This window comes from Carassius gibelio, chromosome B15 (assembly GCF_023724105.1).
Source record: "Carassius gibelio isolate Cgi1373 ecotype wild population from Czech Republic chromosome B15, carGib1.2-hapl.c, whole genome shotgun sequence".
Classification (NCBI taxonomy): domain Eukaryota; kingdom Metazoa; phylum Chordata; class Actinopteri; order Cypriniformes; family Cyprinidae; genus Carassius; species Carassius gibelio.
Genome location: NC_068410.1, coordinates 17,529,983 through 17,547,358, shown reverse-complemented (window position 1 = coordinate 17,547,358; position 17,376 = coordinate 17,529,983). Strand labels below are relative to the sequence as shown.

Sequence of the window (17,376 nt, the reverse complement as noted above, 5' to 3'; positions counted from 1 at the left end):
TAAATCTCACTTTCTTGGCAGGTACATGCAAGTTGGCGCCGTGGCTTAGTTGGTTAAAGCGCCTGTCTAGTAAACAGGAGATCCTGGGTTCGAATCCCAGCGGTGCCTTTGCTGGTGATCAAGTGACGCCTTGGGCTGTGAGGTTTTGCTCTCCGTAAAAAAGGGGGTGCAGAGGAGTGCCAGAGCAGCATGCAATTTAATTTGCGAACCACCCCTCAGATGCTGCCGAACAATACTGGCCAGAGTCATCTCAGCGATGCAGCATGGCTCAGCTGGTCAAAGAGCTTGCCTTGCAAACAGGTGATCCTTGGTTTAGGACTGCTGCAAGCCTGGAAGGAGCTGCTGCACGTGGCGCAGAGTGTAGCGCATTGGGCTATTAGTCTCCGGTGTGAGGCCATTTAAAGTTTGTGGGTTTGAGTCAAAACAGATTGGTGACTTCTTGCCTTTCGTTTATCATTAAATTGCACGCTTATGCCCTCTGGCAACAGAAAGTTGTGAAAAATCTCATAAGCTGACCAGCACGTGGACCTTTGTCCTCACCGCTGGATGTTTTGATCAACTTACTCACCCTCCCAGAGCTGTAGGGCTCTGCTTGGCGCCGTGGCTTAGTTGGTTAAAGCGTCTGTCTCGTAAACAGGAGATCCTGGGTTCAAATCCCAGCGGTGCCTTTAGCGTCCCCTGTGTGCCTCAAGCATGTGCTTTTCTGAGATCGGACTGCAAACAGGGATAGCAAAGGCAGCAGGCGATTGCATTTCCAAACCAGATCCTGATAATGCTGACGCTCTTTTGAACAGGTCAACACTTGCTGACATGCTCTGTGGTACAATAGATAGCAAACTGGACTTCTAGACGGCCAGATGAGGCCATTGCTGTGCAGAGCCTGGCCGTTGGCCTCTTATCTGGATGCTTTAATCCTCTAAGTGCCCCTCCCTGAGAGAGTGTGTGCAGGTTGGCGCCGTGGCTTAGTTGGTTAAAGCTTGTGTAGTAAATAGGACATACTGAATTCAAATCTCAGCACTGTCTTTGATGGTTATCAAACACCACCTTGGGTTGTATGGTTTTGCTTTGCGCAATCATGCGGTACAGAGGAGCGTCACAGCAACATGCGATTTCATTTGCCAACCACCCCTCAGCTGCTGCCGAACAATTCTGACCCAAGTCAACAACGCAGCAGGGCGCCGTGGCTTAGCTGGTCAAAGCGCTTGTCTTGTAAACAGGAGATCCTGGGTTCGATTCCCAGCGGTGCCTTTTAACAGGTGGCTCTGCTCTGTGGGTTCTTTCTGGGAAAGGAAGCCCTTACAGATACTCCGCTTTTCCAACCACATACCAATTGCAGAGAGGCCCACATATCTTGTCCTTCCCGCTCCCCAAATACCTGAACTCAATTCAACGCACTGGAACAGCCAGGAAAAAAAAACTCCACACGTGGCTCTGTGGCGCAATGGATAGCGCATTGGACTTCTAGACTGCCAGATGAGGCCATTCAAAGGTTGTGGGTTCGAGTCCCACCAGAGTCGTTGCTTTTGGCTTTCTGTTAATGGCGCTTGGCCAACAAACACATATGCTCTCTGGCCACCCCTCCGGACTTATAAAACTCTAAATCTCACTTTCTTGGCAGGTACATGCAAGTTGGCGCCGTGGCTTAGTTGGTTAAAGCGCCTGTCTAGTAAACAGGAGATCCTGGGTTCGAATCCCAGCGGTGCCTTTGCTGGTGATCAAGTGACGCCTTGGGCTGTGAGGTTTTGCTCTCCGTAAAAAAGGGGGTGCAGAGGAGTGCCAGAGCAGCATGCAATTTAATTTGCGAACCACCCCTCAGATGCTGCCGAACAATACTGGCCAGAGTCATCTCAGCGATGCAGCATGGCTCAGCTGGTCAAAGAACTTGCCTTGCAAACAGGTGATCCTTGGTTTAGGACTGCTGCAAGCCTGGAAGGAGCTGCTGCACGTGGCGCAGAGTGTAGCGCATTGGGCTATTAGTCTCCCGTGTGAGGCCATTTAAAGTTTGTGGGTTTGAGTCAAAACAGATTGGTGACTTCTTGCCTTTCGTTTATCATTAAATTGCACGCTTATGCCCTCTGGCAACAGAAAGTTGTGAAAAATCTCATAAGCTGACCAGCACGTGGACCTTTGTCCTCACCTCTGCATGTTTTGATCAACTTACTCACCCTCCCAGAGCTGTAGGGCTCTGCTTGGCGCCGTGGCTTAGTTGGTTAAGGCGTCTGTCTCGTAAACAGGAGATCCTGGGTTCAAATCCCAGCGGTGCCTTTAGCGTCCCCTGTGTGCCTCAAGCATGTGCTTTTCTGAGATCGGACTGCAAACAGGGATAGCAAAGGCAGCAGGCGATTGCATTTCCAAACCAGATCCTGATAATGCTGACGCTCTTTTGAACAGGTCAACACTTGCTGACAGGCTCTGTGGTACAAAAGATAGCAAACTGGACTTCTAGACGGCCAGATGAGGCCATTGCTGTGCAGAGCCTGGCCGTTGGCCTCTTATCTGGATGCTTTAATCCTCTAAGTGCCCCTCCCTGAGAGAGTGTGTGCAGGTTGGCGCCGTGGCTTAGTTGGTTAAAGCTTGTGTAGTAAATAGGACATACTGAATTCAAATCTCAGCACTGTCTTTGCTGGTTATCAAACACCACCTTGGGTTGTATGGTTTTGCTTTGCGCAATCATGCGGTACAGAGGAGCGTCACAGCAACATGCGATTTCATTTGCCAACCACCCCTCAGCTGCTGCCGAACAATTCTGACCCAAGTCAACAACGCAGCAGGGCGCCGTGGCTTAGCTGGTCAAAGCGCTTGTCTTGTAAACAGGAGATCCTGGGTTCGATTCCCAGCGGTGCCTTTTAACAGGTGGCTCTGCTCTGTGGGTTCTTTCTGGGAAAGGAAGCCCTTACAGATACTCCGCTTTTCCAACCACATACCAATTGCAGAGAGGCCCACATATCTTGTCCTTCCCGCTCCCCAAATACCTGAACTCAATTCAACGCACTGGAACAGCCAGGAAAAAAAAACTCCACACGTGGCTCTGTGGCGCAATGGATAGCGCATTGGACTTCTAGACTGCCAGATGAGGCCATTCAAAGGTTGTGGGTTCGAGTCCCACCAGAGTCGTTGCTTTTGGCTTTCTGTTAATGGCGCTTGGCCAACAAACACATATGCTCTCTGGCCACCCCTCCGGACTTATAAAACTCTAAATCTCACTTTCTTGGCAGGTACATGCAAGTTGGCGCCGTGGCTTAGTTGGTTAAAGCGCCTGTCTAGTAAACAGGAGATCCTGGGTTCGAATCCCAGCGGTGCCTTTGCTGGTGATCAAGTGACGCCTTGGGCTGTGAGGTTTTGCTCTCCGTAAAAAAGGGGGTGCAGAGGAGTGCCAGAGCAGCATGCAATTTAATTTGCGAACCACCCCTCAGATGCTGCCGAACAATACTGGCCAGAGTCATCTCAGCGATGCAGCATGGCTCAGCTGGTCAAAGAGCTTGCCTTGCAAACAGGTGATCCTTGGTTTAGGACTGCTGCAAGCCTGGAAGGAGCTGCTGCACGTGGCGCAGAGTGTAGCGCATTGGGCTATTAGTCTCCGGTGTGAGGCCATTTAAAGTTTGTGGGTTTGAGTCAAAACAGATTGGTGACTTCTTGCCTTTTGTTTATCATTAAATTGCACGCTTATGCCCTCTGGCAACAGAAAGTTGTGAAAAATCTCATAAGCTGACCAGCACGTGGACCTTTGTCCTCACCGCTGGATGTTTTGATCAACTTACTCACCCTCCCAGAGCTGTAGGGCTCTGCTTGGCGCCGTGGCTTAGTTGGTTAAAGCGTCTGTCTCGTAAACAGGAGATCCTGGGTTCAAATCCCAGCGGTGCCTTTAGCGTCCCCTGTGTGCCTCAAGCATGTGCTTTTCTGAGATCGGACTGCAAACAGGGATAGCAAAGGCAGCAGGCGATTGCATTTCCAAACCAGATCCTGATAATGCTGACGCTCTTTTGAACAGGTCAACACTTGCTGACAGGCTCTGTGGTACAAAAGATAGCAAACTGGACTTCTAGACGGCCAGATGAGGCCATTGCTGTGCAGAGCCTGGCCGTTGGCCTCTTATCTGGATGCTTTAATCCTCTAAGTGCCCCTCCCTGAGAGAGTGTGTGCAGGTTGGCGCCGTGGCTTAGTTGGTTAAAGCTTGTGTAGTAAATAGGACATACTGAATTCAAATCTCAGCACTGTCTTTGCTGGTTATCAAACACCACCTTGGGTTGTATGGTTTTGCTTTGCGCAATCATGCGGTACAGAGGAGCGTCAGAGCAACATGCGATTTCATTTGCCAACCACCCCTCAGCTGCTGCCGAACAATTCTGACCCAAGTCAACAACGCAGCAGGGCGCCGTGGCTTAGCTGGTCAAAGCGCTTGTCTTGTAAACAGGAGATCCTGGGTTCGATTCCCAGCGGTGCCTTTTAACAGGTGGCTCTGCTCTGTGGGTTCTTTCTGGGAAAGGAAGCCCTTACAGATACTCCGCTTTTCCAACCACATACCAATTGCAGAGAGGCCCACATATCTTGTCCTTCCCGCTCCCCAAATACCTGAACTCAATTCAACGCACTGGAACAGCCAGGAAAAAAAAACTCCACACGTGGCTCTGTGGCGCAATGGATAGCGCATTGGACTTCTAGACTGCCAGATGAGGCCATTCAAAGGTTGTGGGTTCGAGTCCCACCAGAGTCGTTGCTTTTGGCTTTCTGTTAATGGCGCTTGGCCAACAAACACATATGCTCTCTGGCCACCCCTCCGGACTTATAAAACTCTAAATCTCACTTTCTTGGCAGGTACATGCAAGTTGGCGCCGTGGCTTAGTTGGTTAAAGCGCCTGTCTAGTAAACAGGAGATCCTGGGTTCGAATCCCAGCGGTGCCTTTGCTGGTGATCAAGTGACGCCTTGGGCTGTGAGGTTTTGCTCTCCGTAAAAAAGGGGGTGCAGAGGAGTGCCAGAGCAGCATGCAATTTAATTTGCGAACCACCCCTCAGATGCTGCCGAACAATACTGGCCAGAGTCATCTCAGCGATGCAGCATGGCTCAGCTGGTCAAAGAGCTTGCCTTGCAAACAGGTGATCCTTGGTTTAGGACTGCTGCAAGCCTGGAAGGAGCTGCTGCACGTGGCGCAGAGTGTAGCGCATTGGGCTATTAGTCTCCGGTGTGAGGCCATTTAAAGTTTGTGGGTTTGAGTCAAAACAGATTGGTGACTTCTTGCCTTTCGTTTATCATTAAATTGCACGCTTATGCCCTCTGGCAACAGAAAGTTGTGAAAAATCTCATAAGCTGACCAGCACGTGGACCTTTGTCCTCACCGCTGGATGTTTTGATCAACTTACTCACCCTCCCAGAGCTGTAGGGCTCTGCTTGGCGCCGTGGCTTAGTTGGTTAAAGCGTCTGTCTCGTAAACAGGAGATCCTGGGTTCAAATCCCAGCGGTGCCTTTAGCGTCCCCTGTGTGCCTCAAGCATGTGCTTTTCTGAGATCGGACTGCAAACAGGGATAGCAAAGGCAGCAGGCGATTGCATTTCCAAACCAGATCCTGATAATGCTGACGCTCTTTTGAACAGGTCAACACTTGCTGACATGCTCTGTGGTACAATAGATAGCAAACTGGACTTCTAGACGGCCAGATGAGGCCATTGCTGTGCAGAGCCTGGCCGTTGGCCTCTTATCTGGATGCTTTAATCCTCTAAGTGCCCCTCCCTGAGAGAGTGTGTGCAGGTTGGCGCCGTGGCTTAGTTGGTTAAAGCTTGTGTAGTAAATAGGACATACTGAATTCAAATCTCAGCACTGTCTTTGATGGTTATCAAACACCACCTTGGGTTGTATGGTTTTGCTTTGCGCAATCATGCGGTACAGAGGAGCGTCACAGCAACATGCGATTTCATTTGCCAACCACCCCTCAGCTGCTGCCGAACAATTCTGACCCAAGTCAACAACGCAGCAGGGCGCCGTGGCTTAGCTGGTCAAAGCGCTTGTCTTGTAAACAGGAGATCCTGGGTTCGATTCCCAGCGGTGCCTTTTAACAGGTGGCTCTGCTCTGTGGGTTCTTTCTGGGAAAGGAAGCCCTTACAGATACTCCGCTTTTCCAACCACATACCAATTGCAGAGAGGCCCACATATCTTGTCCTTCCCGCTCCCCAAATACCTGAACTCAATTCAACGCACTGGAACAGCCAGGAAAAAAAAACTCCACACGTGGCTCTGTGGCGCAATGGATAGCGCATTGGACTTCTAGACTGCCAGATGAGGCCATTCAAAGGTTGTGGGTTCGAGTCCCACCAGAGTCGTTGCTTTTGGCTTTCTGTTAATGGCGCTTGGCCAACAAACACATATGCTCTCTGGCCACCCCTCCGGACTTATAAAACTCTAAATCTCACTTTCTTGGCAGGTACATGCAAGTTGGCGCCGTGGCTTAGTTGGTTAAAGCGCCTGTCTAGTAAACAGGAGATCCTGGGTTCGAATCCCAGCGGTGCCTTTGCTGGTGATCAAGTGACGCCTTGGGCTGTGAGGTTTTGCTCTCCGTAAAAAAGGGGGTGCAGAGGAGTGCCAGAGCAGCATGCAATTTAATTTGCGAACCACCCCTCAGATGCTGCCGAACAATACTGGCCAGAGTCATCTCAGCGATGCAGCATGGCTCAGCTGGTCAAAGAACTTGCCTTGCAAACAGGTGATCCTTGGTTTAGGACTGCTGCAAGCCTGGAAGGAGCTGCTGCACGTGGCGCAGAGTGTAGCGCATTGGGCTATTAGTCTCCCGTGTGAGGCCATTTAAAGTTTGTGGGTTTGAGTCAAAACAGATTGGTGACTTCTTGCCTTTCGTTTATCATTAAATTGCACGCTTATGCCCTCTGGCAACAGAAAGTTGTGAAAAATCTCATAAGCTGACCAGCACGTGGACCTTTGTCCTCACCTCTGCATGTTTTGATCAACTTACTCACCCTCCCAGAGCTGTAGGGCTCTGCTTGGCGCCGTGGCTTAGTTGGTTAAGGCGTCTGTCTCGTAAACAGGAGATCCTGGGTTCAAATCCCAGCGGTGCCTTTAGCGTCCCCTGTGTGCCTCAAGCATGTGCTTTTCTGAGATCGGACTGCAAACAGGGATAGCAAAGGCAGCAGGCGATTGCATTTCCAAACCAGATCCTGATAATGCTGACGCTCTTTTGAACAGGTCAACACTTGCTGACAGGCTCTGTGGTACAAAAGATAGCAAACTGGACTTCTAGACGGCCAGATGAGGCCATTGCTGTGCAGAGCCTGGCCGTTGGCCTCTTATCTGGATGCTTTAATCCTCTAAGTGCCCCTCCCTGAGAGAGTGTGTGCAGGTTGGCGCCGTGGCTTAGTTGGTTAAAGCTTGTGTAGTAAATAGGACATACTGAATTCAAATCTCAGCACTGTCTTTGCTGGTTATCAAACACCACCTTGGGTTGTATGGTTTTGCTTTGCGCAATCATGCGGTACAGAGGAGCGTCACAGCAACATGCGATTTCATTTGCCAACCACCCCTCAGCTGCTGCCGAACAATTCTGACCCAAGTCAACAACGCAGCAGGGCGCCGTGGCTTAGCTGGTCAAAGCGCTTGTCTTGTAAACAGGAGATCCTGGGTTCGATTCCCAGCGGTGCCTTTTAACAGGTGGCTCTGCTCTGTGGGTTCTTTCTGGGAAAGGAAGCCCTTACAGATACTCCGCTTTTCCAACCACATACCAATTGCAGAGAGGCCCACATATCTTGTCCTTCCCGCTCCCCAAATACCTGAACTCAATTCAACGCACTGGAACAGCCAGGAAAAAAAAACTCCACACGTGGCTCTGTGGCGCAATGGATAGCGCATTGGACTTCTAGACTGCCAGATGAGGCCATTCAAAGGTTGTGGGTTCGAGTCCCACCAGAGTCGTTGCTTTTGGCTTTCTGTTAATGGCGCTTGGCCAACAAACACATATGCTCTCTGGCCACCCCTCCGGACTTATAAAACTCTAAATCTCACTTTCTTGGCAGGTACATGCAAGTTGGCGCCGTGGCTTAGTTGGTTAAAGCGCCTGTCTAGTAAACAGGAGATCCTGGGTTCGAATCCCAGCGGTGCCTTTGCTGGTGATCAAGTGACGCCTTGGGCTGTGAGGTTTTGCTCTCCGTAAAAAAGGGGGTGCAGAGGAGTGCCAGAGCAGCATGCAATTTAATTTGCGAACCACCCCTCAGATGCTGCCGAACAATACTGGCCAGAGTCATCTCAGCGATGCAGCATGGCTCAGCTGGTCAAAGAGCTTGCCTTGCAAACAGGTGATCCTTGGTTTAGGACTGCTGCAAGCCTGGAAGGAGCTGCTGCACGTGGCGCAGAGTGTAGCGCATTGGGCTATTAGTCTCCGGTGTGAGGCCATTTAAAGTTTGTGGGTTTGAGTCAAAACAGATTGGTGACTTCTTGCCTTTTGTTTATCATTAAATTGCACGCTTATGCCCTCTGGCAACAGAAAGTTGTGAAAAATCTCATAAGCTGACCAGCACGTGGACCTTTGTCCTCACCGCTGGATGTTTTGATCAACTTACTCACCCTCCCAGAGCTGTAGGGCTCTGCTTGGCGCCGTGGCTTAGTTGGTTAAAGCGTCTGTCTCGTAAACAGGAGATCCTGGGTTCAAATCCCAGCGGTGCCTTTAGCGTCCCCTGTGTGCCTCAAGCATGTGCTTTTCTGAGATCGGACTGCAAACAGGGATAGCAAAGGCAGCAGGCGATTGCATTTCCAAACCAGATCCTGATAATGCTGACGCTCTTTTGAACAGGTCAACACTTGCTGACAGGCTCTGTGGTACAAAAGATAGCAAACTGGACTTCTAGACGGCCAGATGAGGCCATTGCTGTGCAGAGCCTGGCCGTTGGCCTCTTATCTGGATGCTTTAATCCTCTAAGTGCCCCTCCCTGAGAGAGTGTGTGCAGGTTGGCGCCGTGGCTTAGTTGGTTAAAGCTTGTGTAGTAAATAGGACATACTGAATTCAAATCTCAGCACTGTCTTTGCTGGTTATCAAACACCACCTTGGGTTGTATGGTTTTGCTTTGCGCAATCATGCGGTACAGAGGAGCGTCAGAGCAACATGCGATTTCATTTGCCAACCACCCCTCAGCTGCTGCCGAACAATTCTGACCCAAGTCAACAACGCAGCAGGGCGCCGTGGCTTAGCTGGTCAAAGCGCTTGTCTTGTAAACAGGAGATCCTGGGTTCGATTCCCAGCGGTGCCTTTTAACAGGTGGCTCTGCTCTGTGGGTTCTTTCTGGGAAAGGAAGCCCTTACAGATACTCCGCTTTTCCAACCACATACCAATTGCAGAGAGGCCCACATATCTTGTCCTTCCCGCTCCCCAAATACCTGAACTCAATTCAACGCACTGGAACAGCCAGGAAAAAAAAACTCCACACGTGGCTCTGTGGCGCAATGGATAGCGCATTGGACTTCTAGACTGCCAGATGAGGCCATTCAAAGGTTGTGGGTTCGAGTCCCACCAGAGTCGTTGCTTTTGGCTTTCTGTTAATGGCGCTTGGCCAACAAACACATATGCTCTCTGGCCACCCCTCCGGACTTATAAAACTCTAAATCTCACTTTCTTGGCAGGTACATGCAAGTTGGCGCCGTGGCTTAGTTGGTTAAAGCGCCTGTCTAGTAAACAGGAGATCCTGGGTTCGAATCCCAGCGGTGCCTTTTCTGGTGATCAAGTGACGCCTTGGGCTGTGAGGTTTTGCTCTCCGTAAAAAAGGGGGTGCAGAGGAGTGCCAGAGCAGCATGCAATTTAATTTGCGAACCACCCCTCAGATGCTGCCGAACAATACTGGCCAGAGTCATCTCAGCGATGCAGCATGGCTCAGCTGGTCAAAGAGCTTGCCTTGCAAACAGGTGATCCTTGGTTTAGGACTGCTGCAAGCCTGGAAGGAGCTGCTGCACGTGGCGCAGAGTGTAGCGCATTGGGCTATTAGTCTCCGGTGTGAGGCCATTTAAAGTTTGTGGGTTTGAGTCAAAACAGATTGGTGACTTCTTGCCTTTCGTTTATCATTTAATTGCACGCTTATGCCCTCTGGCAACAGAAAGTTGTGAAAAATCTCATAAGCTGACCAGCACGTGGACCTTTGTCCTCACCGCTGGATGTTTTGATCAACTTACTCACCCTCCCAGAGCTGTAGGGCTCTGCTTGGCGCCGTGGCTTAGTTGGTTAAAGTGTCTGTCTCGTAAACAGGAGATCCTGGGTTCAAATCCCAGCGGTGCCTTTAGCGTCCCCTGTGTGCCTCAAGCATGTGCTTTTCTGAGATCGGACTGCAAACAGGGATAGCAAAGGCAGCAGGCGATTGCATTTCCAAACCAGATCCTGATAATGCTGACGCTCTTTTGAACAGGTCAACACTTGCTGACAGGCTCTGTGGTACAATAGATAGCAAACTGGACTTCTAGACGGCCAGATGAGGCCATTGCTGTGCAGAGCCTGGCCGTTGGCCTCTTATCTGGATGCTTTAATCCTCTAAGTGCCCCTCCCTGAGAGAGTGTGTGCAGGTTGGCGCCGTGGCTTAGTTGGTTAAAGCTTGTGTAGTAAATAGGACATACTGAATTCAAATCTCAGCACTGTCTTTGCTGGTTATCAAACACCACCTTGGGTTGTATGGTTTTGCTTTGCGCAATCATGCGGTACAGAGGAGCGTCAGAGCAACATGCGATTTCATTTGCCAACCACCCCTCAGCTGCTGCCGAACAATTCTGACCCAAGTCAACAACGCAGCAGGGCGCCGTGGCTTAGCTGGTCAAAGCGCTTGTCTTGTAAACAGGAGATCCTGGGTTCGATTCCCAGCGGTGCCTTTTAACAGGTGGCTCTGCTCTGTGGGTTCTTTCTGGGAAAGGAAGCCCTTACAGATACTCCGCTTTTCCAACCACATACCAATTGCAGAGAGGCCCACATATCTTGTCCTTCCCGCTCCCCAAATACCTGAACTCAATTCAACGCACTGGAACAGCCAGGAAAAAAAAACTCCACACGTGGCTCTGTGGCGCAATGGATAGCGCATTGGACTTCTAGACTGCCAGATGAGGCCATTCAAAGGTTGTGGGTTCGAGTCCCACCAGAGTCGTTGCTTTTGGCTTTCTGTTAATGGTGCTTGGCCAACAAACACATATGCTCTCTGGCCACCCCTCCGGACTTATAAAACTCTAAATCTCACTTTCTTGGCAGGTACATGCAAGTTGGCGCCGTGGCTTAGTTGGTTAAAGCGCCTGTCTAGTAAACAGGAGATCCTGGGTTCGAATCCCAGCGGTGCCTTTGCTGGTGATCAAGTGACGCCTTGGGCTGTGAGGTTTTGCTCTCCGTAAAAAAGGGGGTGCAGAGGAGTGCCAGAGCAGCATGCAATTTAATTTGCGAACCACCCCTCAGATGCTGCCGAACAATACTGGCCAGAGTCATCTCAGCGATGCAGCATGGCTCAGCTGGTCAAAGAGCTTGCCTTGCAAACAGGTGATCCTTGGTTTAGGACTGCTGCAAGCCTGGAAGGAGCTGCTGCACGTGGCGCAGAGTGTAGCGCATTGGGCTATTAGTCTCCGGTGTGAGGCCATTTAAAGTTTGTGGGTTTGAGTCAAAACAGATTGGTGACTTCTTGCCTTTTGTTTATCATTAAATTGCACGCTTATGCCCTCTGGCAACAGAAAGTTGTGAAAAATCTCATAAGCTGACCAGCACGTGGACCTTTGTCCTCACCGCTGGATGTTTTGATCAACTTACTCACCCTCCCAGAGCTGTAGGGCTCTGCTTGGCGCCGTGGCTTAGTTGGTTAAAGCGTCTGTCTCGTAAACAGGAGATCCTGGGTTCAAATCCCAGCGGTGCCTTTAGCGTCCCCTGTGTGCCTCAAGCATGTGCTTTTCTGAGATCGGACTGCAAACAGGGATAGCAAAGGCAGCAGGCGATTGCATTTCCAAACCAGATCCTGATAATGCTGACGCTCTTTTGAACAGGTCAACACTTGCTGACAGGCTCTGTGGTACAAAAGATAGCAAACTGGACTTCTAGACGGCCAGATGAGGCCATTGCTGTGCAGAGCCTGGCCGTTGGCCTCTTATCTGGATGCTTTAATCCTCTAAGTGCCCCTCCCTGAGAGAGTGTGTGCAGGTTGGCGCCGTGGCTTAGTTGGTTAAAGCTTGTGTAGTAAATAGGACATACTGAATTCAAATCTCAGCACTGTCTTTGCTGGTTATCAAACACCACCTTGGGTTGTATGGTTTTGCTTTGCGCAATCATGCGGTACAGAGGAGCGTCAGAGCAACATGCGATTTCATTTGCCAACCACCCCTCAGCTGCTGCCGAACAATTCTGACCCAAGTCAACAACGCAGCAGGGCGCCGTGGCTTAGCTGGTCAAAGCGCTTGTCTTGTAAACAGGAGATCCTGGGTTCGATTCCCAGCGGTGCCTTTTAACAGGTGGCTCTGCTCTGTGGGTTCTTTCTGGGAAAGGAAGCCCTTACAGATACTCCGCTTTTCCAACCACATACCAATTGCAGAGAGGCCCACATATCTTGTCCTTCCCGCTCCCCAAATACCTGAACTCAATTCAACGCACTGGAACAGCCAGGAAAAAAAAACTCCACATGTGGCTCTGTGGCGCAATGGATAGCGCATTGGACTTCTAGACTGCCAGATGAGGCCATTCAAAGGTTGTGGGTTCGAGTCCCACCAGAGTCGTTGCTTTTGGCTTTCTGTTAATGGCGCTTGGCCAACAAACACATATGCTCTCTGGCCACCCCTCCGGACTTATAAAACTCTAAATCTCACTTTCTTGGCAGGTACATGCAAGTTGGCGCCGTGGCTTAGTTGGTTAAAGCGCCTGTCTAGTAAACAGGAGATCCTGGGTTCGAATCCCAGCGGTGCCTTTGCTGGTGATCAAGTGACGCCTTGGGCTGTGAGGTTTTGCTCTCCGTAAAAAAGGGGGTGCAGAGGAGTGCCAGAGCAGCATGCAATTTAATTTGCGAACCACCCCTCAGATGCTGCCGAACAATACTGGCCAGAGTCATCTCAGCGATGCAGCATGGCTCAGCTGGTCAAAGAGCTTGCCTTGCAAACAGGTGATCCTTGGTTTAGGACTGCTGCAAGCCTGGAAGGAGCTGCTGCACGTGGCGCAGAGTGTAGCGCATTGGGCTATTAGTCTCCGGTGTGAGGCCATTTAAAGTTTGTGGGTTTGAGTCAAAACAGATTGGTGACTTCTTGCCTTTCGTTTATCATTTAATTGCACGCTTATGCCCTCTGGCAACAGAAAGTTGTGAAAAATCTCATAAGCTGACCAGCACGTGGACCTTTGTCCTCACCGCTGGATGTTTTGATCAACTTACTCACCCTCCCAGAGCTGTAGGGCTCTGCTTGGCGCCGTGGCTTAGTTGGTTAAAGCGTCTGTCTCGTAAACAGGAGATCCTGGGTTCAAATCCCAGCGGTGCCTTTAGCGTCCCCTGTGTGCCTCAAGCATGTGCTTTTCTGAGATCGGACTGCAAACAGGGATAGCAAAGGCAGCAGGCGATTGCATTTCCAAACCAGATCCTGATAATGCTGACGCTCTTTTGAACAGGTCAACACTTGCTGACAGGCTCTGTGGTACAAAAGATAGCAAACTGGACTTCTAGACGGCCAGATGAGGCCATTGCTGTGCAGAGCCTGGCCGTTGGCCTCTTATCTGGATGCTTTAATCCTCTAAGTGCCCCTCCCTGAGAGAGTGTGTGCAGGTTGGCGCCGTGGCTTAGTTGGTTAAAGCTTGTGTAGTAAATAGGACATACTGAATTCAAATCTCAGCACTGTCTTTGCTGGTTATCAAACACCACCTTGGGTTGTATGGTTTTGCTTTGCGCAATCATGCGGTACAGAGGAGCGTCACAGCAACATGCGATTTCATTTGCCAACCACCCCTCAGCTGCTGCCGAACAATTCTGACCCAAGTCAACAACGCAGCAGGGCGCCGTGGCTTAGCTGGTCAAAGCGCTTGTCTTGTAAACAGGAGATCCTGGGTTCGATTCCCAGCGGTGCCTTTTAACAGGTGGCTCTGCTCTGTGGGTTCTTTCTGGGAAAGGAAGCCCTTACAGATACTCCGCTTTTCCAACCACATACCAATTGCAGAGAGGCCCACATATCTTGTCCTTCCCGCTCCCCAAATACCTGAACTCAATTCAACGCACTGGAACAGCCAGGAAAAAAAAAACTCCACACGTGGCTCTGTGGCGCAATGGATAGCGCATTGGACTTCTAGACTGCCAGATGAGGCCATTCAAAGGTTGTGGGTTCGAGTCCCACCAGAGTCGTTGCTTTTGGCTTTCTGTTAATGGCGCTTGGCCAACAAACACATATGCTCTCTGGCCACCCCTCCGGACTTATAAAACTCTAAATCTCACTTTCTTGACAGGTACATGCAAGTTGGCGCCGTGGCTTAGTTGGTTAAAGCGCCTGTCTAGTAAACAGGAGATCCTGGGTTCGAATCCCAGCGGTGCCTTTGCTGGTGATCAAGTGACGCCTTGGGCTGTGAGGTTTTGCTCTCCGTAAAAAAGGGGGTGCAGAGGAGTGCCAGAGCAGCATGCAATTTAATTTGCGAACCACCCCTCAGATGCTGCCGAACAATACTGGCCAGAGTCATCTCAGCGATGCAGCATGGCTCAGCTGGTCAAAGAGCTTGCCTTGCAAACAGGTGATCCTTGGTTTAGGACTGCTGCAAGCCTGGAAGGAGCTGCTGCACGTGGCGCAGAGTGTAGCGCATTGGGCTATTAGTCTCCGGTGTGAGGCCATTTAAAGTTTGTGGGTTTGAGTCAAAACAGATTGGTGACTTCTTGCCTTTTGTTTATCATTAAATTGCACGCTTATGCCCTCTGGCAACAGAAAGTTGTGAAAAATCTCATAAGCTGACCAGCACGTGGACCTTTGTCCTCACCGCTGGATGTTTTGATCAACTTACTCACCCTCCCAGAGCTGTAGGGCTCTGCTTGGCGCCGTGGCTTAGTTGGTTAAAGCGTCTGTCTCGTAAACAGGAGATCCTGGGTTCAAATCCCAGCGGTGCCTTTAGCGTCCCCTGTGTGCCTCAAGCATGTGCTTTTCTGAGATCGGACTGCAAACAGGGATAGCAAAGGCAGCAGGCGATTGCATTTCCAAACCAGATCCTGATAATGCTGACGCTCTTTTGAACAGGTCAACACTTGCTGACAGGCTCTGTGGTACAAAAGATAGCAAACTGGACTTCTAGACGGCCAGATGAGGCCATTGCTGTGCAGAGCCTGGCCGTTGGCCTCTTATCTGGATGCTTTAATCCTCTAAGTGCCCCTCCCTGAGAGAGTGTGTGCAGGTTGGCACCGTGGCTTAGTTGGTTAAAGCTTGTGTAGTAAATAGGACATACTGAATTCAAATCTCAGCACTGTCTTTGCTGGTTATCAAACACCACCTTGGGTTGTATGGTTTTGCTTTGCGCAATCATGCGGTACAGAGGAGCGTCAGAGCAACATGCGATTTCATTTGCCAACCACCCCTCAGCTGCTGCCGAACAATTCTGACCCAAGTCAACAACGCAGCAGGGCGCCGTGGCTTAGCTGGTCAAAGCGCTTGTCTTGTAAACAGGAGATCCTGGGTTCGATTCCCAGCGGTGCCTTTTAACAGGTGGCTCTGCTCTGTGGGTTCTTTCTGGGAAAGGAAGCCCTTACAGATACTCCGCTTTTCCAACCACATACCAATTGCAGAGAGGCCCACATATCTTGTCCTTCCCGCTCCCCAAATACCTGAACTCAATTCAACGCACTGGAACAGCCAGGAAAAAAAAACTCCACACGTGGCTCTGTGGCGCAATGGATAGCGCATTGGACTTCTAGACTGCCAGATGAGGCCATTCAAAGGTTGTGGGTTCGAGTCCCACCAGAGTCGTTGCTTTTGGCTTTCTGTTAATGGCGCTTGGCCAACAAACACATATGCTCTCTGGCCACCCCTCCGGACTTATAAAACTCTAAATCTCACTTTCTTGGCAGGTACATGCAAGTTGGCGCCGTGGCTTAGTTGGTTAAAGCGCCTGTCTAGTAAACAGGAGATCCTGGGTTCGAATCCCAGCGGTGCCTTTGCTGGTGATCAAGTGACGCCTTGGGCTGTGAGGTTTTGCTCTCCGTAAAAAAGGGGGTGCAGAGGAGTGCCAGAGCAGCATGCAATTTAATTTGCGAACCACCCCTCAGATGCTGCCGAACAATACTGGCCAGAGTCATCTCAGCGATGCAGCATGGCTCAGCTGGTCAAAGAGCTTGCCTTGCAAACAGGTGATCCTTGGTTTAGGACTGCTGCAAGCCTGGAAGGAGCTGCTGCACGTGGCGCAGAGTGTAGCGCATTGGGCTATTAGTCTCCGGTGTGAGGCCATTTAAAGTTTGTGGGTTTGAGTCAAAACAGATTGGTGACTTCTTGCCTTTCGTTTATCATTTAATTGCACGCTTATGCCCTCTGGCAACAGAAAGTTGTGAAAAATCTCATAAGCTGACCAGCACGTGGACCTTTGTCCTCACCGCTGGATGTTTTGATCAACTTACTCACCCTCCCAGAGCTGTAGGGCTCTGCTTGGCGCCGTGGCTTAGTTGGTTAAAGTGTCTGTCTCGTAAACAGGAGATCCTGGGTTCAAATCCCAGCGGTGCCTTTAGCGTCCCCTGTGTGCCTCAAGCATGTGCTTTTCTGAGATCGGACTGCAAACAGGGATAGCAAAGGCAGCAGGCGATTGCATTTCCAAACCAGATCCTGATAATGCTGACGCTCTTTTGAACAGGTCAACACTTGCTGACAGGCTCTGTGGTACAATAGATAGCAAACTGGACTTCTAGACGGCCAGATGAGGCCATTGCTGTGCAGAGCCTGGCCGTTGGCCTCTTATCTGGATGCTTTAATCCTCTAAGTGCCCCTCCCTGAGAGAGTGTGTGCAGGTTGGCGCCGTGGCTTAGTTGGTTAAAGCTTGTGTAGTAAATAGGACATACTGAATTCAAATCTCAGCACTGTCTTTGCTGGTTATCAAACACCACCTTGGGTTGTATGGTTTTGCTTTGCGCAATCATGCGGTACAGAGGAGCGTCAGAGCAACATGCGATTTCATTTGCCAACCACCCCTCAGCTGCTGCCGAACAATTCTGACCCAAGTCAACAACGCAGCAGGGCGCCGTGGCTTAGCTGGTCAAAGCGCTTGTCTTGTAAACAGGAGATCCTGGGTTCGATTCCCAGCGGTGCCTTTTAACAGGTGGCTCTGCTCTGTGGGTTCTTTCTGGGAAAGGAAGCCCTTACAGATACTCCGCTTTTCCAACCACATACCAATTGCAGAGAGGCCCACATATCTTGTCCTTCCCGCTCCCCAAATACCTGAACTCAATTCAACGCACTGGAACAGCC

General features: G+C 50.5%; 43 non-coding genes across 43 annotated transcripts; all 43 read left to right on the top strand.

The window, feature by feature from the left end:
• Positions 1-34: 34 nt before the first annotated feature.
• Positions 35-108, top strand: trnat-agu (transfer RNA threonine (anticodon AGU)). The gene has a single exon. It is a non-coding gene; the product is annotated as a tRNA-Thr (tRNA).
• A 486-nt stretch (positions 109-594) lies between these two features.
• Positions 595-668, top strand: trnat-cgu (transfer RNA threonine (anticodon CGU)). The gene has a single exon. It is a non-coding gene; the product is annotated as a tRNA-Thr (tRNA).
• Positions 669-1,174: 506 nt separating this feature from the next.
• Positions 1,175-1,248, top strand: trnat-ugu (transfer RNA threonine (anticodon UGU)). Its single transcript has one exon. It is a non-coding gene; the product is annotated as a tRNA-Thr (tRNA).
• Positions 1,249-1,427: 179 nt separating this feature from the next.
• On the top strand, positions 1,428-1,517 carry trnar-ucu (transfer RNA arginine (anticodon UCU)). The gene is given in 2 exon segments: positions 1,428-1,464; positions 1,482-1,517. It is a non-coding gene; the product is annotated as a tRNA-Arg (tRNA).
• Positions 1,518-1,631: 114 nt separating this feature from the next.
• On the top strand, positions 1,632-1,705 carry trnat-agu (transfer RNA threonine (anticodon AGU)). The gene has a single exon. It is a non-coding gene; the product is annotated as a tRNA-Thr (tRNA).
• A 486-nt stretch (positions 1,706-2,191) lies between these two features.
• trnat-cgu (transfer RNA threonine (anticodon CGU)) lies at positions 2,192-2,265 on the top strand. Its single transcript has one exon. It is a non-coding gene; the product is annotated as a tRNA-Thr (tRNA).
• A 506-nt stretch (positions 2,266-2,771) lies between these two features.
• On the top strand, positions 2,772-2,845 carry trnat-ugu (transfer RNA threonine (anticodon UGU)). Its single transcript has one exon. It is a non-coding gene; the product is annotated as a tRNA-Thr (tRNA).
• A 179-nt stretch (positions 2,846-3,024) lies between these two features.
• Positions 3,025-3,114, top strand: trnar-ucu (transfer RNA arginine (anticodon UCU)). The gene is given in 2 exon segments: positions 3,025-3,061; positions 3,079-3,114. It is a non-coding gene; the product is annotated as a tRNA-Arg (tRNA).
• A 114-nt stretch (positions 3,115-3,228) lies between these two features.
• trnat-agu (transfer RNA threonine (anticodon AGU)) lies at positions 3,229-3,302 on the top strand. Its single transcript has one exon. It is a non-coding gene; the product is annotated as a tRNA-Thr (tRNA).
• A 486-nt stretch (positions 3,303-3,788) lies between these two features.
• trnat-cgu (transfer RNA threonine (anticodon CGU)) lies at positions 3,789-3,862 on the top strand. The gene has a single exon. It is a non-coding gene; the product is annotated as a tRNA-Thr (tRNA).
• Positions 3,863-4,368: 506 nt separating this feature from the next.
• Positions 4,369-4,442, top strand: trnat-ugu (transfer RNA threonine (anticodon UGU)). The gene has a single exon. It is a non-coding gene; the product is annotated as a tRNA-Thr (tRNA).
• Positions 4,443-4,621: 179 nt separating this feature from the next.
• On the top strand, positions 4,622-4,711 carry trnar-ucu (transfer RNA arginine (anticodon UCU)). Its single transcript is given in 2 exon segments — positions 4,622-4,658; positions 4,676-4,711. It is a non-coding gene; the product is annotated as a tRNA-Arg (tRNA).
• Positions 4,712-4,825: 114 nt separating this feature from the next.
• On the top strand, positions 4,826-4,899 carry trnat-agu (transfer RNA threonine (anticodon AGU)). Its single transcript has one exon. It is a non-coding gene; the product is annotated as a tRNA-Thr (tRNA).
• Positions 4,900-5,385: 486 nt separating this feature from the next.
• trnat-cgu (transfer RNA threonine (anticodon CGU)) lies at positions 5,386-5,459 on the top strand. The gene has a single exon. It is a non-coding gene; the product is annotated as a tRNA-Thr (tRNA).
• A 506-nt stretch (positions 5,460-5,965) lies between these two features.
• Positions 5,966-6,039, top strand: trnat-ugu (transfer RNA threonine (anticodon UGU)). Its single transcript has one exon. It is a non-coding gene; the product is annotated as a tRNA-Thr (tRNA).
• A 179-nt stretch (positions 6,040-6,218) lies between these two features.
• trnar-ucu (transfer RNA arginine (anticodon UCU)) lies at positions 6,219-6,308 on the top strand. The gene is given in 2 exon segments: positions 6,219-6,255; positions 6,273-6,308. It is a non-coding gene; the product is annotated as a tRNA-Arg (tRNA).
• Positions 6,309-6,422: 114 nt separating this feature from the next.
• Positions 6,423-6,496, top strand: trnat-agu (transfer RNA threonine (anticodon AGU)). Its single transcript has one exon. It is a non-coding gene; the product is annotated as a tRNA-Thr (tRNA).
• Positions 6,497-6,982: 486 nt separating this feature from the next.
• trnat-cgu (transfer RNA threonine (anticodon CGU)) lies at positions 6,983-7,056 on the top strand. The gene has a single exon. It is a non-coding gene; the product is annotated as a tRNA-Thr (tRNA).
• Positions 7,057-7,562: 506 nt separating this feature from the next.
• Positions 7,563-7,636, top strand: trnat-ugu (transfer RNA threonine (anticodon UGU)). The gene has a single exon. It is a non-coding gene; the product is annotated as a tRNA-Thr (tRNA).
• Positions 7,637-7,815: 179 nt separating this feature from the next.
• On the top strand, positions 7,816-7,905 carry trnar-ucu (transfer RNA arginine (anticodon UCU)). The gene is given in 2 exon segments: positions 7,816-7,852; positions 7,870-7,905. It is a non-coding gene; the product is annotated as a tRNA-Arg (tRNA).
• A 114-nt stretch (positions 7,906-8,019) lies between these two features.
• trnat-agu (transfer RNA threonine (anticodon AGU)) lies at positions 8,020-8,093 on the top strand. Its single transcript has one exon. It is a non-coding gene; the product is annotated as a tRNA-Thr (tRNA).
• Positions 8,094-8,579: 486 nt separating this feature from the next.
• trnat-cgu (transfer RNA threonine (anticodon CGU)) lies at positions 8,580-8,653 on the top strand. The gene has a single exon. It is a non-coding gene; the product is annotated as a tRNA-Thr (tRNA).
• A 506-nt stretch (positions 8,654-9,159) lies between these two features.
• On the top strand, positions 9,160-9,233 carry trnat-ugu (transfer RNA threonine (anticodon UGU)). Its single transcript has one exon. It is a non-coding gene; the product is annotated as a tRNA-Thr (tRNA).
• Positions 9,234-9,412: 179 nt separating this feature from the next.
• trnar-ucu (transfer RNA arginine (anticodon UCU)) lies at positions 9,413-9,502 on the top strand. Its single transcript is given in 2 exon segments — positions 9,413-9,449; positions 9,467-9,502. It is a non-coding gene; the product is annotated as a tRNA-Arg (tRNA).
• Positions 9,503-9,616: 114 nt separating this feature from the next.
• On the top strand, positions 9,617-9,690 carry trnat-agu (transfer RNA threonine (anticodon AGU)). Its single transcript has one exon. It is a non-coding gene; the product is annotated as a tRNA-Thr (tRNA).
• A 486-nt stretch (positions 9,691-10,176) lies between these two features.
• On the top strand, positions 10,177-10,250 carry trnat-cgu (transfer RNA threonine (anticodon CGU)). Its single transcript has one exon. It is a non-coding gene; the product is annotated as a tRNA-Thr (tRNA).
• A 506-nt stretch (positions 10,251-10,756) lies between these two features.
• Positions 10,757-10,830, top strand: trnat-ugu (transfer RNA threonine (anticodon UGU)). The gene has a single exon. It is a non-coding gene; the product is annotated as a tRNA-Thr (tRNA).
• Positions 10,831-11,009: 179 nt separating this feature from the next.
• trnar-ucu (transfer RNA arginine (anticodon UCU)) lies at positions 11,010-11,099 on the top strand. Its single transcript is given in 2 exon segments — positions 11,010-11,046; positions 11,064-11,099. It is a non-coding gene; the product is annotated as a tRNA-Arg (tRNA).
• A 114-nt stretch (positions 11,100-11,213) lies between these two features.
• trnat-agu (transfer RNA threonine (anticodon AGU)) lies at positions 11,214-11,287 on the top strand. Its single transcript has one exon. It is a non-coding gene; the product is annotated as a tRNA-Thr (tRNA).
• A 486-nt stretch (positions 11,288-11,773) lies between these two features.
• trnat-cgu (transfer RNA threonine (anticodon CGU)) lies at positions 11,774-11,847 on the top strand. Its single transcript has one exon. It is a non-coding gene; the product is annotated as a tRNA-Thr (tRNA).
• A 506-nt stretch (positions 11,848-12,353) lies between these two features.
• On the top strand, positions 12,354-12,427 carry trnat-ugu (transfer RNA threonine (anticodon UGU)). The gene has a single exon. It is a non-coding gene; the product is annotated as a tRNA-Thr (tRNA).
• Positions 12,428-12,606: 179 nt separating this feature from the next.
• trnar-ucu (transfer RNA arginine (anticodon UCU)) lies at positions 12,607-12,696 on the top strand. Its single transcript is given in 2 exon segments — positions 12,607-12,643; positions 12,661-12,696. It is a non-coding gene; the product is annotated as a tRNA-Arg (tRNA).
• A 114-nt stretch (positions 12,697-12,810) lies between these two features.
• On the top strand, positions 12,811-12,884 carry trnat-agu (transfer RNA threonine (anticodon AGU)). The gene has a single exon. It is a non-coding gene; the product is annotated as a tRNA-Thr (tRNA).
• Positions 12,885-13,370: 486 nt separating this feature from the next.
• On the top strand, positions 13,371-13,444 carry trnat-cgu (transfer RNA threonine (anticodon CGU)). Its single transcript has one exon. It is a non-coding gene; the product is annotated as a tRNA-Thr (tRNA).
• A 506-nt stretch (positions 13,445-13,950) lies between these two features.
• Positions 13,951-14,024, top strand: trnat-ugu (transfer RNA threonine (anticodon UGU)). The gene has a single exon. It is a non-coding gene; the product is annotated as a tRNA-Thr (tRNA).
• Positions 14,025-14,204: 180 nt separating this feature from the next.
• On the top strand, positions 14,205-14,294 carry trnar-ucu (transfer RNA arginine (anticodon UCU)). The gene is given in 2 exon segments: positions 14,205-14,241; positions 14,259-14,294. It is a non-coding gene; the product is annotated as a tRNA-Arg (tRNA).
• Positions 14,295-14,408: 114 nt separating this feature from the next.
• Positions 14,409-14,482, top strand: trnat-agu (transfer RNA threonine (anticodon AGU)). The gene has a single exon. It is a non-coding gene; the product is annotated as a tRNA-Thr (tRNA).
• A 486-nt stretch (positions 14,483-14,968) lies between these two features.
• trnat-cgu (transfer RNA threonine (anticodon CGU)) lies at positions 14,969-15,042 on the top strand. Its single transcript has one exon. It is a non-coding gene; the product is annotated as a tRNA-Thr (tRNA).
• A 506-nt stretch (positions 15,043-15,548) lies between these two features.
• On the top strand, positions 15,549-15,622 carry trnat-ugu (transfer RNA threonine (anticodon UGU)). The gene has a single exon. It is a non-coding gene; the product is annotated as a tRNA-Thr (tRNA).
• A 179-nt stretch (positions 15,623-15,801) lies between these two features.
• On the top strand, positions 15,802-15,891 carry trnar-ucu (transfer RNA arginine (anticodon UCU)). Its single transcript is given in 2 exon segments — positions 15,802-15,838; positions 15,856-15,891. It is a non-coding gene; the product is annotated as a tRNA-Arg (tRNA).
• Positions 15,892-16,005: 114 nt separating this feature from the next.
• On the top strand, positions 16,006-16,079 carry trnat-agu (transfer RNA threonine (anticodon AGU)). The gene has a single exon. It is a non-coding gene; the product is annotated as a tRNA-Thr (tRNA).
• Positions 16,080-16,565: 486 nt separating this feature from the next.
• trnat-cgu (transfer RNA threonine (anticodon CGU)) lies at positions 16,566-16,639 on the top strand. The gene has a single exon. It is a non-coding gene; the product is annotated as a tRNA-Thr (tRNA).
• Positions 16,640-17,145: 506 nt separating this feature from the next.
• On the top strand, positions 17,146-17,219 carry trnat-ugu (transfer RNA threonine (anticodon UGU)). Its single transcript has one exon. It is a non-coding gene; the product is annotated as a tRNA-Thr (tRNA).
• Positions 17,220-17,376: the final 157 nt, after the last annotated feature.